The following is a 16,907-nucleotide window of genomic DNA, read 5'->3' on the forward strand; positions in this document are numbered from 1 at the left end:
TTTAACAGAGAAAAAACAACAAACACCTCCAAAACGAATTTTTTTGGGCAAGTTTTATAAAAATAATCATGAAAGGTTTTTTGGAAGCCTACAATACAGTTCAAAATCTATCGATGAATTTTGATGAAAACATTTTTTTTTTCTTTTTTTTCTTGATTTTTGTTGAGGAATTTCAGAGTTTTGACAAAATTTGCCTGGATGTTGCCCTAATTTATGGTCGTCAATTTGAAATTGAATGCCCAGATTTTTTCTTTCTACAAGCTTTTAGAGTTTTTAAAATTTCATCTCCAGTTATCGGTCTGAGTAAAGCTGACTGATCAAAATCGTCCAGGGTATTTCGAATAGAATTCAGCGCATTAGCACTATCATCTATTTTACCATTTCAACTAAAATTTTGAAATTGTTGAGCATAATGATCATAGATCCATGCTCCTCAAGCCGTAAACCCAGCAAACATATAGTCGCATTAGAAATGATGGCTCAAATCGTTTACAATGTTAATGCGAGTCTCAACTCCTACCAAATAAGTAAACGATCGTAAAAATGGTTACTTAAAGTCGGTATAAATTGGATATAATAAAAAGTTCACCATGTTTGCAAATTTGTTCTCCTGCGCCGTATTCAAGTGAGAAAATAACCTTGTTGTACTCTTTGCGTTAAGCAGTGCAACCAGAATGCTAAAAATCAGATGATTCATTTAGAAAATTTATCCAATGCGAGAAGCAGCAAATGTTGTCGCTGACATCGATTTGCATGCATTGGATGCAAAACTTGCGCTCTCTCACATACTTTCAGGATGTACGAAAAAGGTATTGAATATTCAAATTGTAAAATTCTTATCGCTTAAGCCAGAAGTTAAAAATATTAATGTATATTGCCTCCACTTTGGTAGGTAAATGTTTTTTTTTTTTTTTGAGTTCTATGCGATAATTCTAGAATGTGTATGAATCGCAAAACAAAGTTAGTTAACACGTTCGTCGCCACGCTCATTTTGATAGTTTTGCTAGCCGGGCCCAAAAAAATTTTCAGAGAGAGAGCCAGCGGCTTGGCGTAGTGGTTAAAGCTCAAGTCTTCTACGCCAAGGTTCATGAGATCGAATCCCGGTCATGGCATACATAGTACACTTTCTGTGGTCTAGTGGTTTTAGCATTTGTAAGATGCTAGCCATTATAACTTCGAAAGATGTACGCTTAGAGTTAAGGAAAGAAAATCTCTTCAAAGAAACATGAAGTTTCACTGAGATCCTATGTGTGTGTGCTCGTTTAAAAAAAAAAAATATACCTACAAAAATGTTTGCTGGGAATCAAACGATGGATCTCTTTGTGTGTTATTAGCCAATTAATAAATTTTTATTTTTTCACTTTTCGACATCGTGCAAACAGATTTTTACCCCGAAGGTTTTTCAAACGGTTTTCCTCAAATTCCACAAGCTTTGTTTTAACAACTGCAAGATCATCACTAAGATTTTCCCTCTTTGTCTGTATTTCTGTTAGATCAAGTAGCTTTTTCTCTAAAACAACCTCGGCGGCTCGATTACTTTGATTCAATTGCCAGCTTTCGGTTTTATAGAAATTCCTAACCTTAAATTTTTAAGCGCAAAAAATCCACTAAGAGCTTCGGTCTTGTGCATAAATGTGTTTTCAAGTTCAATTTTCAAAAACTAATTTGAAACGGTTTGAAATGAAAGGCGTGAACGAAATTATTGCGACACATTCAACAGGGCATACCTTTTTTTACCATTGGGTAAAAATCAACCAAATTTTGCACACTTTCCCATTGATGTGTATTGTTTACATGCTGTCAAACTCGAAGTCGTTTTTTTTGATTCAATGAAAATGGAGGTGAACCAACGCGAGTCGAGAGAACAAATTCTTTCCAAACACCTGGAATTTCCTGACCTATCGCACCGGCGCAGTTTGGAAAAATGTTGAACATTCACCATTCAATCGTCTCCAGAGTGTTGAAGCGGTTGACTTTGGACCACGTTAAGGAGCTGGAAGAAAAACCGGGACCGGAGAACAAAATGACAGTGGGAAAGGTGAAGCGGATGATTAAAGCAAATCCCAACGTCTCAAGCCGTGATTTGGCTAAAAAGATCGGCGTGTCGCAGAGCTGCGTCCAGAATGCAAAGAAGGGAGCTGGACTACATACATACAAGGTACAGGACTTGCCAAACCGCGATGCGCAGTAACAATCGACGGGTAAAACTCGGACACGGAAGCTCTACGAGAAGATGCTGACAAAATATGGCTGCTGTGTGATGGACGATGAAACGTATATAGAAGCCGATTTTAAACTAATTCCGGGGTTGGAGTTTTTCACCGGTAAGAGCAAGTTCGATGTGGACGACAAATTTAAGAAAAAGAAAATGTCGAAGATCGCCTCCAAATATCTCGTTTGGTAGGCCATCTGCTCTTGCGGACTGAGGAGTGAGTCATTCGTGAAAAAGGGCACAGTAAATGACGAGATCCACAAATCCGAGTACCTCGAGAAGGGCCTTTTGCCGTTCTTGCAGGAGCACGACAAATCTCCGATACTTTGGCCAGATTTGGCACCATGCCACTATTCTAAAAGTGTCCTGGAGTGGTATGAGGTCAATTCTGTCAATTTTGTTTCAAAGGACATGAACCCGCCTATATGTCCGGGGCTGCGTCTGGTGAAGCAGTACTGGGCAATAACAAAGCGGGAACTTCGGAAGAGTAATAAGACCGCCAAAGACGAGAAATATATGTTAATAAAATGGATGTTATAAGGTTCAGTTATAAAATAAACAAAACATTTTTTTAGGGAACAATTATGAAAACTTTTGTCATCACTTTTTCCTATCAAAATTGATGCATTTACAATCTTTGGAACGCCACTTCATCAAAAAAGGACAACACACGACTCCACATTTGAATTAGACTTTAGTAATTTAGATGTTAAATCGTTAATTAAAGGTACAAACTTCTTCTTGTCTTGTCTTGAGACCACAAAGAGAAAACCGAATTGCGCCTTTTCCTCTACAATTCCTTCGGCTTACTAATTTTCGACCATCTTCAGAAAAAAAACTTGTTTTGCAGAGTGCAGTAATAACGGATCACTAATGAATTATAGACAACAAGATCACCCACAACAAGATTACCCACAATTGAGCGAGTAACTTCTCAATTGAACAACAACCTATTGCGATTAATTTAAAAAAATACAAAGAATTCAATATATTTTTTTCAGATATTGGAACAAAGTTTTAAAAAAGTAAGACGAAATAAAGGTAAAAAAAACTCGCAATTTCAACTTGGAGGTGGATAGAAAATAGAACTTAACGAAAATAAGCATCAAAGATTATCAAGCGATGAGAGCCTCTGACCGCAAGATGAGCCCCTCAAGATGATCCCCAAGAAATGAACTCAATGAGATGAGCCCCACAATATCAGATCCACAAGATGAGCCCCAAGAGATGGTCCCGATAAGATTAACCTCCTGGGATAAGTACACCACATTATTGAAGAAACCTCAACTGGAAATAATTATTGAACGAAATGGTTTTAATGTGACAAAAAAGAAAATTATTACCTATATAATATATAGTATATATATGAAACAAATTGAAACATAAGAAGTTTTCGGCTAAATATAATTACGAATCAAGAGCTTGTAATATTTTTTGTAAATAATAAATATAGAAAAAAAGCATCAAAGATAACAACCACCATGCCATGTATAGGTAGGAATGATAAACACTTTTCCGCATTCTCGTTTTTAGCGCCACTAAACGAGTTTACCGTACCTGTATCAATTGTCAAGATGTTCTGCTTTCCCCATAATTGAGCAATATTTTATTCGCAAAGTGTTACATTGAACAGAATTGAACAACTTTTGTTTGTTTAATAAAACAAAATTATGACTGATTTTTCAACCAAACACATAACAGCAACTCATACGGTAACAAAACGAATTCAAAGTTCAGCTCCCCCAAACACCTGCTCTTAATCAGTAGCGCCAAGCAGCTCCCAAAACAGGAATTGTGATGATGATGATGCTGCTGCTTCTTTGGGGAGTCACAAGATACAAAACCCATCACATCGTCGAAGTCGTCAGAACTGGATCGCAGAAACAGTCAAAACAGGAATTTGGCCGGTGGCATCGAGCCGAAGACGTCTCGGTCGACGAAAGATCACTCCGGATCGATTTGCATATACACGCGCATAAACACACAAATACAAATGGACCATATTTTTACTACCGGCTCCAATCACTGGGGAAAGGTGGGCTTGGGTGAGAATACGAAATCGAAAATGGGAATTTGAAGAGAATTTGGAACCCTCCAAATTAGGGGCTCCAGGGACCGTGGACCAGTTTCCCCGAAAAATGCCAGGTTTTCACTTTTACAACATGCCCGACGGTGGTTGTGTTGTTGTTCGTGATTGGAATTTCCTCACTGTTGATTCTAAGTTGCGGTCGGGAGGTCTTTGATCAAAGAGCTGGAAGACGGTGGCATTTTTGAAAAGGGGGAATTTCAGCATTCAATTTATTTTCTCTCATTGAAAGCTAAATATTTTAGTTTTTGGCAGGGGATTATAAGTTGTTGTGATCAAACTCAACAGCCTATGGCGACCGTCAAAAATATTATATTTCAACTTTTACTTCACTCAAATTTTCAATTATTATACGCAATCCAACAATTTTTTCACGGTCGCCATACGTTTTCCGGAAGAATTTGATAAAAAAAAGTTAGAAGTTTCAAGAAATGCATGAATTTTCAATAGCTCATAGTAAGAAAAAAAAATGTTGGAAATTAGTGTAACAAGCAATATATATCCTTCCTCAGACTTAACTGGTTCAAAACCAGAACAAACCCTTAGTATTCAAAGCAAGCCCCCAAACCCACAAACAGCTTTACTATAATCACTAGCTAGGGTGAAATAAAAAATACCTGAAACAACCCCAACACGTGTCAATCAGCACAAAACAACACGAATCGATTATTCTTCGCCGGCGACGACAACAACTGGCGGATGGCGGCGTTTTCGGTGCAAATTGAAGCGGAAACTAAACGCTCATCCAAGTTTCGAGGAAATCATTTTGGTGGCATCGTGAGAGCGAGCGCCAGTCAATATAGTGGAACAAACCGAAAAAAGGAAAACAAAAGTGTGGTGCATCCTCACCAAACCGGATTGCGTGCCAAAAATTCCTTGCCACTTTCCGATTTACGCACCGGCAACAACAAAAAAAAACCATCGGACAAAATCCAAAAACAAATTCAACAGTATTTTGTGTGGGCCAACGTTGATCGGCAAACAAATGAATGAATGATTCAAAGAAAAAAAATGCACGATCTGCACGCCAAACATATGGTTTTGGACCTACACCAGTTTCGCCAGCGTCTTATATTTTTCGGTTTGGAAATCGTGTTAACGTTAACGAAACGCAACGCACTGATATGCCATCTTCTTCGTCCGACCCATTATTGACGTGTGGAACGAACGTTTTGCTAAACTCATTACCCAGTGCCAGCTGGCTCATTAAGGTGAGAAAACAAATCTTTTTGAGATATCGATTGTTTTTACTCTGAAAATTGGTGAAGTTTGATTGAAATGGGTCAATAGAAATTTTTCTGGGTGCATATCAAACGCTCATGTACCATATTTATCATATACACACTGAACCCAAAATCACACTTAAAAACACTGGAAGATTCACTTAAAAGTGAAAAGTGATTTTTTTTATTTCAAGTGACTCGTGTACATTTCACTTGCCTCTCGCATAAGTTTTCAGTAACCGAGCCGATATTCACTTACTCATCACTTGAGTTTTAAGTGACCGGAATTTAATTCACTTGATCATACACTTGATCGGTTACTTGCTTGTACTTAAAATTCAACTGAATTTTGGCATAGCAAATGTCAACTATGTTGGAATTCATTGTTTTGTTGTAGTTTGGAAGAGAAACTTAACTGAGTTGTGATTGAGTTGGAAGGTGCAGAATTGGAGTAATTCATATGTATCTAATAAATATCATTTTTTTCCAGGGCATGACATAAAAATCTTGTGAATCTGATAATACAATCAGATTCTGGAGATGCTTTTCAAAGGCGGTTCTTTATTTTAGAAACATTCAAGTGCAGTGAAATTAAAGTTAGTGTCATAAAACCAATAAATATGTATTTACTCGTAAAATTTAAAATTATTTATTATTATTTCAGAAATGAGCAACCCGAGTTCTTGTAACAGTGAGAAAATAAATGATTTTTTTCAAGTCGAACTTTTTTTTGGAACCCAACAAATAAAAATAAATGATGTTTTTTTTTTAATTTGTTTTGTTTTGAATAAACAAAGTTTATTCATGATGGACATTCCGAAATTCCACCTTAAAACCACTAGAAGTAGATATTAATGACCTGCGCAAACATTTGAAATTCACCTCGCCGGTCACTATAAATTAACTTGACGTCACTTAGGAGCCGTCCCAATATTACGTAACACAATTTTCGATCATTTTAAACACTCCCAATCCTCCTACGTAACATATATTGATCTTGATGATATAATAAATAATGGGTTTACGACCACTTCTTTTAAGTATCCATTGGATGGTTTACTAAATTCTTAGTTCATTTTCCGAACAATTTCCATAATTGAGAAAAATATTCAATAATATAAAATTTATCATTTCGCAAGGCTGTGCAAACGGGGGGGGGGGGGGCTTAAGTCGTATCAACCCCCCCCCCCTCCATGGAGATTTTTTCCAGGAAAAATTTCCAGTACAAGAAATGAATTTACCGGGAAATCACTTGATTCCAAATGGTGTTTAAAAATAAGTGTTGACAAACATGTCAAAAATTTGTCTCACTTCCGGTGAAATTTAGTCTTAAATCACTCTCTAGACCTAAGACATTTCATTTTTTCGCTCTATATCACGTTCACGAATTGAAACTAATCAATTTCGATTTGCAATTCAGATAGCCTTCTGTATTGAAGATTGAAACTCTAATCTTGACACACGAAACCTCTTACTCGTGTTTAAATGGGTTTTTACTAAGAAGTGTAACTAAACAAGCTTAAATTTGAAACCAGCCTTTTGAACTTCAAATTCGTTCATAAAATACTAATTTTACACATCACAAGGTGGTTACCATGTGACAGGTGTTGAACACTCAGGATAGTCATTGTAGCTGAATAAAATCAAAATCTTAGTATCAATGACTTTATAACTACACTATGATACACTATGACTGTAAAAAAAGAGTAAATATTATTCCAAATTTTATGTTGATAGAAAAAAGAATAGATAGAAATGTTTTGACAAATTACTCAAGTCCTCGAATTTCACATTTTTTCTAGGTGCAAGGAATTTAAGAGCTGTTTTTGAATAATTTGTGTGCCCCGAATCCAAATAAAAAATATGGTTTTTGTCTAACAGCTTTTTTTTGTTTGAAATCTCATTTGAAAATAGGTGCAAATCATTTAAGAATTTCTTTTTTGACTTTTTTGACAAATCATTAAAAGAAAGGCTTCAAATCAACTTTCCACTTTCCCTAAAATCGCAAGTAATTTTGGTTTCTGCGAAAAAAGTGATAGCTGTCTTTTACTTGTTCACTTTACTCCATTTAAAGCAAATTAAATTTCAGAAACTTTTTAGCAAAACACAAATGCAAGTTTCAGCAAATTGGTTAAATTAAATAAAAAAAATTTATTTAAAATTTCTTCACTATAGTCGGATATGTTTTTAGTGATATTTCCAAGTTTATGAAAATGTAGAATTTAACTTTATTTTGATCATTGAAATCATCATAAATCATCATCATTAATATTCCTACATATAATGAAGTATAGTAAATAGATAAGGAATTTGTTTTTTTTTATTTCATGTAGATTTGTTATAGCATCAGTTATCAATGATTGATTTCACATAAACTGATTCTTGAGTCTTATTTTGTTTTAGTAATCAAATAAATTGACCGAATTTATGGGATTGGCAACACTGTCTGTGATAAGTTTAGCTTGTTTGGGGCGCGAAGAAATTTGTAAATTTTCTAAGTGAAGTTCGGTTTAAAACATTAATAATGTGATAAATTGAGTGACGAACATAAAAGGAAGTCATCTACATTGGAGGTTTAGTGATGAGGCGGTTTTGAGGAGGGGAATCGGATGTTTTTACATAGAGGAAAATTCTGAAGGAATCCGCTTTCCACTTCGTTCCTAATCCGGTCGTTAATAGTGTTGCCGAGAACACCACATTTTTTCATCAAAACAAACGACACGGAAATTCTTTCTAAAAAATTATACCCCTCGTTGCAACGTTACTAAATCCAGGAAGAAAGTAAACCATAACGCTCTTCAACCACAGATGTGACAGCGTAACGCTTTAGAAAGAGAATGCATGAAAACAACAACAACTAAACGAATCGATTCCGACTTCCGAGGCGACCACTTAAGATAGAAAATATGGTTTTGAATGTGATAGGTTTTTAAAAAGTCCGAAAAGTTATTCCAAGATGGTAAGTTTTGTCCTGTTGAAATCAGAAAAATGTATCCCGGATTATTGCGTAAGTTTACCAGGTAACAATGAATTAAAAACGTAAGTACACAGTATTTTTCCCCATTGAATGACAAGTTTTTTGATGCGATTAGGTTTAGTACTTTTTTTTTAAATTTTGTTTTATACTTCCTACTAATATTTACCCTTTTTCATGTTTGCCAAGAAACCTGTTAGTGCTGGAATCTGGATTTTTGATATTCCGTAGGCTCGTATGCTGTTCGTCCAGCCAAACTTTTTTGGTGGTTGGTGGAAGGTAAAAAGATCACTTAGCCATTTTAAGGTTTGATGTGTTGATGTTGGTTATTGTTAGGTAAGTGCATCCAAGTTCTAATTTGATGAAATCGAGCATAGTTAGCACTACAGTTTTACAAGACAAAGGAATTCATTCGTATACGAGTCGCATTCAAGAAAAATATTTGAATTAGGTACATTTTTAGATTCACTTTTTTTTTCAATTTCAATTCATGTAGATATGTACTAAAACAATTATTCTATAGTGTTATACCAAAAACACTTTCAAACTGAATTCAAGTGACTTTAAAGCTATCGTTTTTCGTCTTGCATATTTGCATGAATGTGTCATATTTGAAGGATTGTGAAATTTTTATTTGAATTAGAATACAGGGTAATTAATTCAGTATTGCTCACCTAAAACACTCTAGTAATCATTCCGTTATTCTTATTAATATAAACTTAAGTTTATGTATCAATCAAATAAAACCGGATTTTGTTGATGATGACAAATGTAGGAAGAAAAATAATGTGTAATGTGTGTTTATATGTGTATGTATTCTTTTTGGCGCTGAAATCTCTTAGAATGGAAACATTCTAAGGATTTCGGGACTGTATTAATAATTTCTTTGCTCTTTCAAATCTTTTCAAAAGCGAGCAATGGCGCTATAACCATGGTCGATGACCCGAGATGAAGGTACAGGGATCCAAAATTAAACAGTGTATGGTGGTTAAAGAAAAGTTTCTTTAATTATTGTATTGTTAAATTTTGGACTTTATGTAGAAAAACCTCATTTCCATCCCCTGAAGGAAGAATTGCAAGGCCCAACACCAAGGAGCATAGAAATATCTTAGCATCTATGCTCCCAACGAATTAAAATCAAATAAACATGGGAACGTATGGTACTGTTGTCCACGTTTCTTCCTCCCCTGGTTCCAGTCGTCTCTGCGTCCAATACTGCACAGTGGGCCCGGCCTTGATAAGATGAATAGTGAATGTATTTTTACTATTCACCGGGATGCTGACAAGTTCTGGCTGTGTACGTATCATAAGCATAAGCATAAGCAAATAAATTGACCGAATTTATAGTTTTTTATTTTAAATTTTCACATTAAATAAACGAAATTTAAAGTCAATTTTTTGTTAAATAATTTCAATAAGTTTCTCATTGTTTTTCAATTCTGAATTTTTGTGTTTTGAAAATAATAGTCTAAATTTTTAAAAAGATAAACATAGTCTTTACCTTTTGTCCTTTCAAGGACCCAGTATTTTCTTTTCAGAACTTGAAATTTTAAACTATAAAACTTGAGATCGAAATTTTTTAAAGTTTTTACATTTTTTTATTATTTTAAATCATCTGATTTTTGAAATCTATGAAAAGTTCGAAGTAGCAACTTTAAAGCTACACAGCAAAATTTATTTCCTGTAAAATTACGCAAATGTCCTGTAACAAAAAAGAGCAGGACATTTACCATACAACTTTTTTACAGGACATTTGCTGTAATAAAAAATCGCACTACGTTTTCGAGCACACAAGTCCTAACTACTTATCCATAGACTATGAACGCTCATGGAAAATGTTTGTTAATACTCAAATAAGTTAGAATTCCGTTAATTTTAAATTGTTGTGTTGCTTTTGAGATAAAAGAAGTTAACAACAGACATTAGATAATAAATAACAATATAACTAGTTCGTTTTCCCGTTTGATGGTGAAAATTCTCCATGAGTTCAGAGTTTTATATACGATAAGAATGAAAACCAAATTGGATGGGTTTTGTATTTATAGAGGATTGGAAAATGAACAACATTAGTCGTCCTTATATTTCTCATTTGTTACGAATCATGTGTTGGAATTGGGGTAAAATATAATGACTTCACTAGAATTTCTATGAAACAACCTTTCGTGTCAATATAATTTTATTGCACAAATATTGCATTTACTTGCAAGTATGTGCAAAGTAAATAAGAATAATTAGAGAAAATGCAGATTGAAAAAAAAGTTAAAAAACACCTGAAAATTCGTCAAACAAGTGTGCCTTGTATTTTGAGACTCTAATGATAAGAAAATGTGTAAAATAAATTCAACTTCCTAATTTTCCGTTGCAGTGATTGAATCAATTCTGGTGGTTTATCGATTGAAAAGAACGATTTTTGCATCTATTTTTTACATTTTTTTTAACCATAATCTTGAAAAATAAAAAAAAAACATCCATATGTCCAACATACAATTCTTAACATCAGCTTTCTTAGGCTTCAACTGATTTTTTTTAAACAATTGATAATGATTTAGAGCCTTTTTCCCAAGTATGTTTTGAACATTTTGTTTCTCCGACCTTGAATAACATGAAAACGCATTTCAAAGCATTTCAACTTGCCGCACGTGTCAATGAACTTACTAAAATGAATAAATAAAGCAGCGATTAAAACTTATGATCATAAAAACGAGGGGATGTAGCTGAATATTGTCCGAGTTTCATATTTGAGTAACGTTACAAGGTTTCCAAATCTATAAATTGGGTACGATTTGTTCAGTAGAGAAACAAACGAGATACACGGTTTTTGGGTGAAGAGTGAAAAATTGACACTCTTAATCCCCAAAGAAAGTTTTATTTTATTTTTTTCAGGGCTTCCAGGAAACGTTTCATGAATTCGTGGAAGAATCCAAAAGAATTTTTGGTCTTTGGATGTTCCTGAAGGAAGTTACAAGCCTCCAAACTTGCATTAAGATCATATTGACTATCTATGACGGATTAGTGTTGAAAATGAACATAGTTCTGTTTATTGAGACATATAGTTTTCCATGAAAATTATTAAATCAGGCAAATCGAAGCGCCGATGTGGTCTAGCGGATAGGCTGGCGCGAGTCTGGTTTTAGTATGCCAGGCGTACTGGGTTCGAGTCCCGGTATCGGCAAGAAAACTTTTGGGTTCGAATCCCATTAGTGGCTGACAGGTAAGATGTGTTTCCTCATATTACTGACTATATAATAAGAATGTTCAATCAGTTGCAAGCTGGCCAGGTATATACACGGATGCCGGAATACCTGTAAGTAAACTAGCCCACCTGATTGATTCGTTCTTCCAAAATATACCTACATCAACACAATACATTCACTCCATAACAGTTCATACGAAGCCATGGGGTCCGGGTATGATGGCGCGCTGCATTGGAGATTTGTCGAACATAATAATCTAAAAAAAGAATGCATGTGAGCACATACTTTGGCAGAAACTGCGGTGAATCCGTGCACCCATGGTGGATAACCAACATACAACATACAACATACAAAATTATTAAATCAGGCAAATCGGGCAAAATCAGGAAAAAAAACCAGGCCTATTTCTAAAAATCAGGGTAGAACGGAGGCTTTTCAGGTTATCAGGATCGGCCTCAAAAAATAAGGCAAATCCTGAAAAATCAGCACATTGACAACCCCGCTATTTCTGAACCATAATTTCATTTCATAAGTGAAATGGAACAGCTTGTTCTGCTTTGATATTGATTTTTACTGAAAACCTCTAACTTGAATACTTCAAACATACTGAAGGATGAAGTTTGGATTTAATTTCTGATCCTTAAACAAAATCAAAATAATATTTCAAATTTAATTGCAAATTTAAATCAATATCATGATTTTGAGCCCTTACAGTTTGATATTTTGGAAACTTTTTCTCACCTCTTGTCTTGTATTTTGAATCTGGACATAAGTTTCGAGAGTAGCATATCAATTTTTATTTCAAAATTTGTGCATACACTCTAGATCTGGGATTTTGCATTGCGGATTTTAATCACATTTCGAGTAAGGAATGTAAATGCTCAATCGGGATCCTGAGTCTGAATTTTGAATCTTAATCTGAAATATATCAGCAATAATGTTGGGCCTATTCAAAACCACAGAATCGCCCACTGGCATTTTCCTGACTGAATTGATCCTTATTCTGTTAAAAATTCTTCAGTTTACTAACAGTTGAACATGCATGGTTGGATTAGCTTTGCGGATAAATCTCAGTTACTCCAAAGTCTAGCTGTTTTAATCAAATCTTTAACTAGGTCAAAACCATTGCTGTATCTTTGACAATTTTCAATGAAAAATCTTGAAATTTGATCCAAAGGTGTAAACATGTTTGATTTTATACCAGGCCAAGTTTTTTCAAAACCAATTAACGCAATCAAAAATGGTGCCGGGCAGAAAATGAGGTTCATTATCGCCCAACAGACAATTTCATTTTTTTTTTAGACGGATGTTTGAATGGAAAACACCGTAATCCAGGTATTCTTGTTTTTTTTCTTTCACAAAATTAAAAACGTATCACAAATAATGTTGAAATTCAAGGAATTTTAAATGAAAATTGTCAAAGATACAGCCAATTTAGTGAAGCAATTCTAAATATCCCTTTTTACGAGAATAGCTGTACCTTTGTTTCCAGTCATTATAAAGAAATCAAACTTTGTACAGCATTAGTTGGATAGTTGAACTAAATTGTGTGAAAATTTCATAAAAAAAAAAAATTAGACGAGAGAGAAATGATAGTCTTTCATATTTGGAAGAGAGTGCGCAGCTTCACGCGATTTTATTCTTTTATGAACGCAACTGTATGTAAAAAGTTAAAGTTTGTAGATTTTTGCATAATTTCTTACCAAAAATAAATCATAGTACTTGTCATCTGTCTCATTTTTCGTCAATTATTATTAATTTTTATGTTTGTTTTGAAATTTTGTCACTTTCGCCTTAGACAATGGATCATATCCTGTCAAATTTAGAGTTTTCCATTGGATCTTGAGGGCTTTCACTAACAGAGAATTCCTTTAATAATACGCAAAACTTAAGTTCATTATTCGAAAATAGAGAAAGTATGTATAACCAATAAGATTTTAGTTGAAAAAATGCAGCTTGAGAAAGCTTTGTAATGATAATATGAGTTATCATGAGAGAAAATTTAGTTACAAAAACATAAATCAGAAGATATCAAATCAAATGGTGAGCTGAACAAATACAAATGCAATCAGAAAAATGCCTTTCATAAGATATGATAGATCATGCAGAGTAAAACTATATTAACATGCAGAGTTCAAAATTTTAATTCTGTTTTAGAACAAAATTGAATATAGAGATAAGCAATGATTGAGGAGCAAAGTTTTAAAATTCTAACTCTCTAAAATAAAAACAGGGCTCTCGATTTTACCAAAATGGAATAGTCAAAAAATAATTTTACAATTACATTACTGTGTTTTTAACAAATACCTTCAGGGTGGATTTGATTTAAATCAAAGTAATTTAAATCATGATTTTAATTACGATTGAAATCACCTGATTTATATTAGCGTTTTATTAAAAATTTCTCAGTGAATAAAATACCTGAAATTTAGCGAATATGAAATGGGTTGTCCTTTAATTATTCCACGTTTTTAAGCATCGAAGGCTTTTTCATCCCCTCGATAATTTAGAATTGAATTTTTTTTAGAATTGAATTTTGTAAATAACAATAAAACACTCATACATTCATTTTTTTTTTAATCTCAATCAGAAACAACAAATTATAGACCCCAAAATTGTCACATTCGATTGCAGCAGAAAAAAACTCAAAACTAATTTGTAGCACCATAATTTTGGGTCTCGAGAAGGTCGAGTGTTTTGGGTCGCACAAGCTGACCGGCTTTCTGACTCCAGAAAGCCGAAACGCAGCCAAAATCCGGAGGCTGTCCCAAACCGGCTGCAGGCAGTTGTAGAGTTATTTAAAGGGAAGGAAACTACAAATTAGATCAATCCAAATCATTGATCAATGCGGTTCAAGGTAAGAGAGCATTCATTCTTGAGTTGTTTTTTATGTCTTTCTCTTGAGTTTGAATGTCTTGTATCGGTGTCTACCTGCCCGGATTTTGACTTAAGAAAAAATCGGAGGAACGGAGGAGACAACTGCAGCCTTTCTGGAATGTCATTCCTGAATCCTAATGGATATTCCCATGTCGCTCCACGGGGTGTGCCGAGGAATTAGCAAAAAGTGTGAAAAGAGCTGTACGGTGAGTTATGCGTACCTTTTTCTGTTGTTGTTGTTGTTGTTGTTCTGGAGAAGGATGTCTGGTCAGAGATTGGTCTCTGCAGCGTTCAATGTCTGGTGTCGTTGGCCGAAGACTGGTGACAAGCCTATGAGATCATCTCTCAAATCTTGGCGACGACGACGTTTAAAAAATACCACTGATGGAAGCCTTCAAGTCGGCAAGTATTTTTGTTGGAGTTGAGTGAATTGATAATATACACTGGCACCAGGTAATGGACACACGAATCGATTTCACTTTTGAATTTTGATTTTTTGACTTCAATATCTCCACTGATGTAGGCTCTGTTGTGAAAGTTGATTACACCAAACAACTTCACGATTTTTCTTTTTTTTTAACAATTACCTACTCCACTAATCCTACGCGTACAGAAGCCAATTTCGATATTGGAACCAACACATATCACTCCGAATGCATCAATTTTGGCCGAGTCGAGTGGTAATTAATTTTCCATCTTGCACACAAACTTCTCAATCGTACAGAAAGCTTCGTGTTTTTCTTCGGCCTTTTATTGACCCGCCTTCATCAATATTTTGGTTGAAATATTCGTTCAACTATCAGAAATCATCAATATGCTTCTTCCAATTACCATAAGTGAGCAACAGAAGCACTTGCTTCAGCACTTCATTCGGATCTGTTGTGTGTTTGCATCATCTTCTCTATTCCCAGACATCTCACACTCACGGAATTTGCATATCTATGCATCCAATTATACACCATAATAAGTGGGCGATAGCAAGCACGTGAACTGAACAGGTTTAACACACTTATTTTTTTCCTCAACGAAAATAAAATTTGCTGTTATCTTCAAGTTGCCACTCGCCACCCCGTGAAATTGATGAGTTGATAAACATGCATGCAGTCATCAATATAATAATCCAGGGAACGTTGTTTGACTCATCCATCTATCCATCCATCATCGAAATATGAACATCACTCGCTAATATTTACGAAACAAAACCCGACACTTGAGACGGTGTATTATAAAGCACTCATAAAACTGCTGCAAAGCCGTTTCACTTTTCCGCCAAGAATGCACAATTAATGTCACCTTCTATTGTGTCCCGCGACCAAGCCTTCCGAAATTTTTCAAGTTCAAAGTCAGTTGGACACGATCTTCAACTGCCAAGTTAGCCAAAATTTATAACACGATAAACACGATAGTAGAACAGAAGTTACATGCTGGCGTAAAATAACGAAAAAAAACTCATCAAACGACGCGCGTAAACCGGCAATCAAACACAAAGCACGAAAATATCGAATCAAATCACTTCTTCAGAACTATATAGATACACCCAGAATTCGCGACACTCAGCAAACAAACAACCGACCGCAACTACCCTGCCCAAACGACGGTACGTTCAAGACTGACTGGACTGGAACAGGTTTTCGTTTTTGTTGATCGGTTGCTGTTGGTTGCTTGCTTGTTGGTAAGTTGCTTGGTTGGTGGAAAATGTAAACAACACAACACCACACTGCTCTTTCTCTCTTGAAGCAGCCCAAAACGGCCTTTGGAAGACAAATCTGGCTAACCAAAGCAAGCAAAAACAAAACACACGCGGGGCGGCAGGAGCAAAGGCAAGAGAACCCAACTCAAAACGATAAAACTCTCACACCGGGCGGTGGTGCTGGTGGGTGTGTTGGACTCAGAAAACGATCAGAAAGCAGGTATGAAACGATCGGACTGTGCAACTCCAATCAACAAACAACACCTGTGTATGGCAAGGCAACAACATCAACCCAACCTGAGCGGAGCATAAGTTGTGAACATGGAGTATGCTGCTCACTACAGGGAGAATAAATCGATGCATGCTCACGCATGCTATGTTAAAGGATTTTGGGAGCAACATAAACAGAGAATTTTTACTCATTTTTAAAACTTTATATCTTTTATTTTTTTTTAAAGATATGATGAACTTTAAATTTAGAAACAAATAGTAGCTGTTGAACTTGAAAAATTAAGTTTCTAAACAGATACATATATTAAACGTGGCTCCAGAAGAATGAGTCATCAAGTATGTATCGCCCATAGCAACCAATAATAAAGTGTTCGACTAAACACTGAATTTTTTCAAAGCTTTCTAAGGACTTTATGAATC

At 35.1% G+C, this 16,907-nt stretch overlaps 1 protein-coding gene across 3 annotated transcripts in view; it reads right to left on the reverse strand.

Moving 5' to 3' along the window:
• The window catches only part of LOC129748425 (uncharacterized), a 344,252-nt gene extending 328,075 nt beyond the window's left edge, over positions 1–16,177 (reverse strand). For all 3 annotated transcript variants that reach the window (XM_055743049.1, XM_055743048.1, XM_055743047.1), the window contains exon 1: positions 14,788–16,177. The gene's annotated coding sequence lies outside the window, so the exon portion shown is untranslated. The remainder of the gene's footprint in view (positions 1–14,787) is intronic.
• Positions 16,178–16,907: the final 730 nt, after the last annotated feature.

Source organism: Uranotaenia lowii, chromosome 2 (genome assembly GCF_029784155.1).
Source record: "Uranotaenia lowii strain MFRU-FL chromosome 2, ASM2978415v1, whole genome shotgun sequence".
In the NCBI taxonomy this organism is placed as follows: domain Eukaryota; kingdom Metazoa; phylum Arthropoda; class Insecta; order Diptera; family Culicidae; genus Uranotaenia; species Uranotaenia lowii.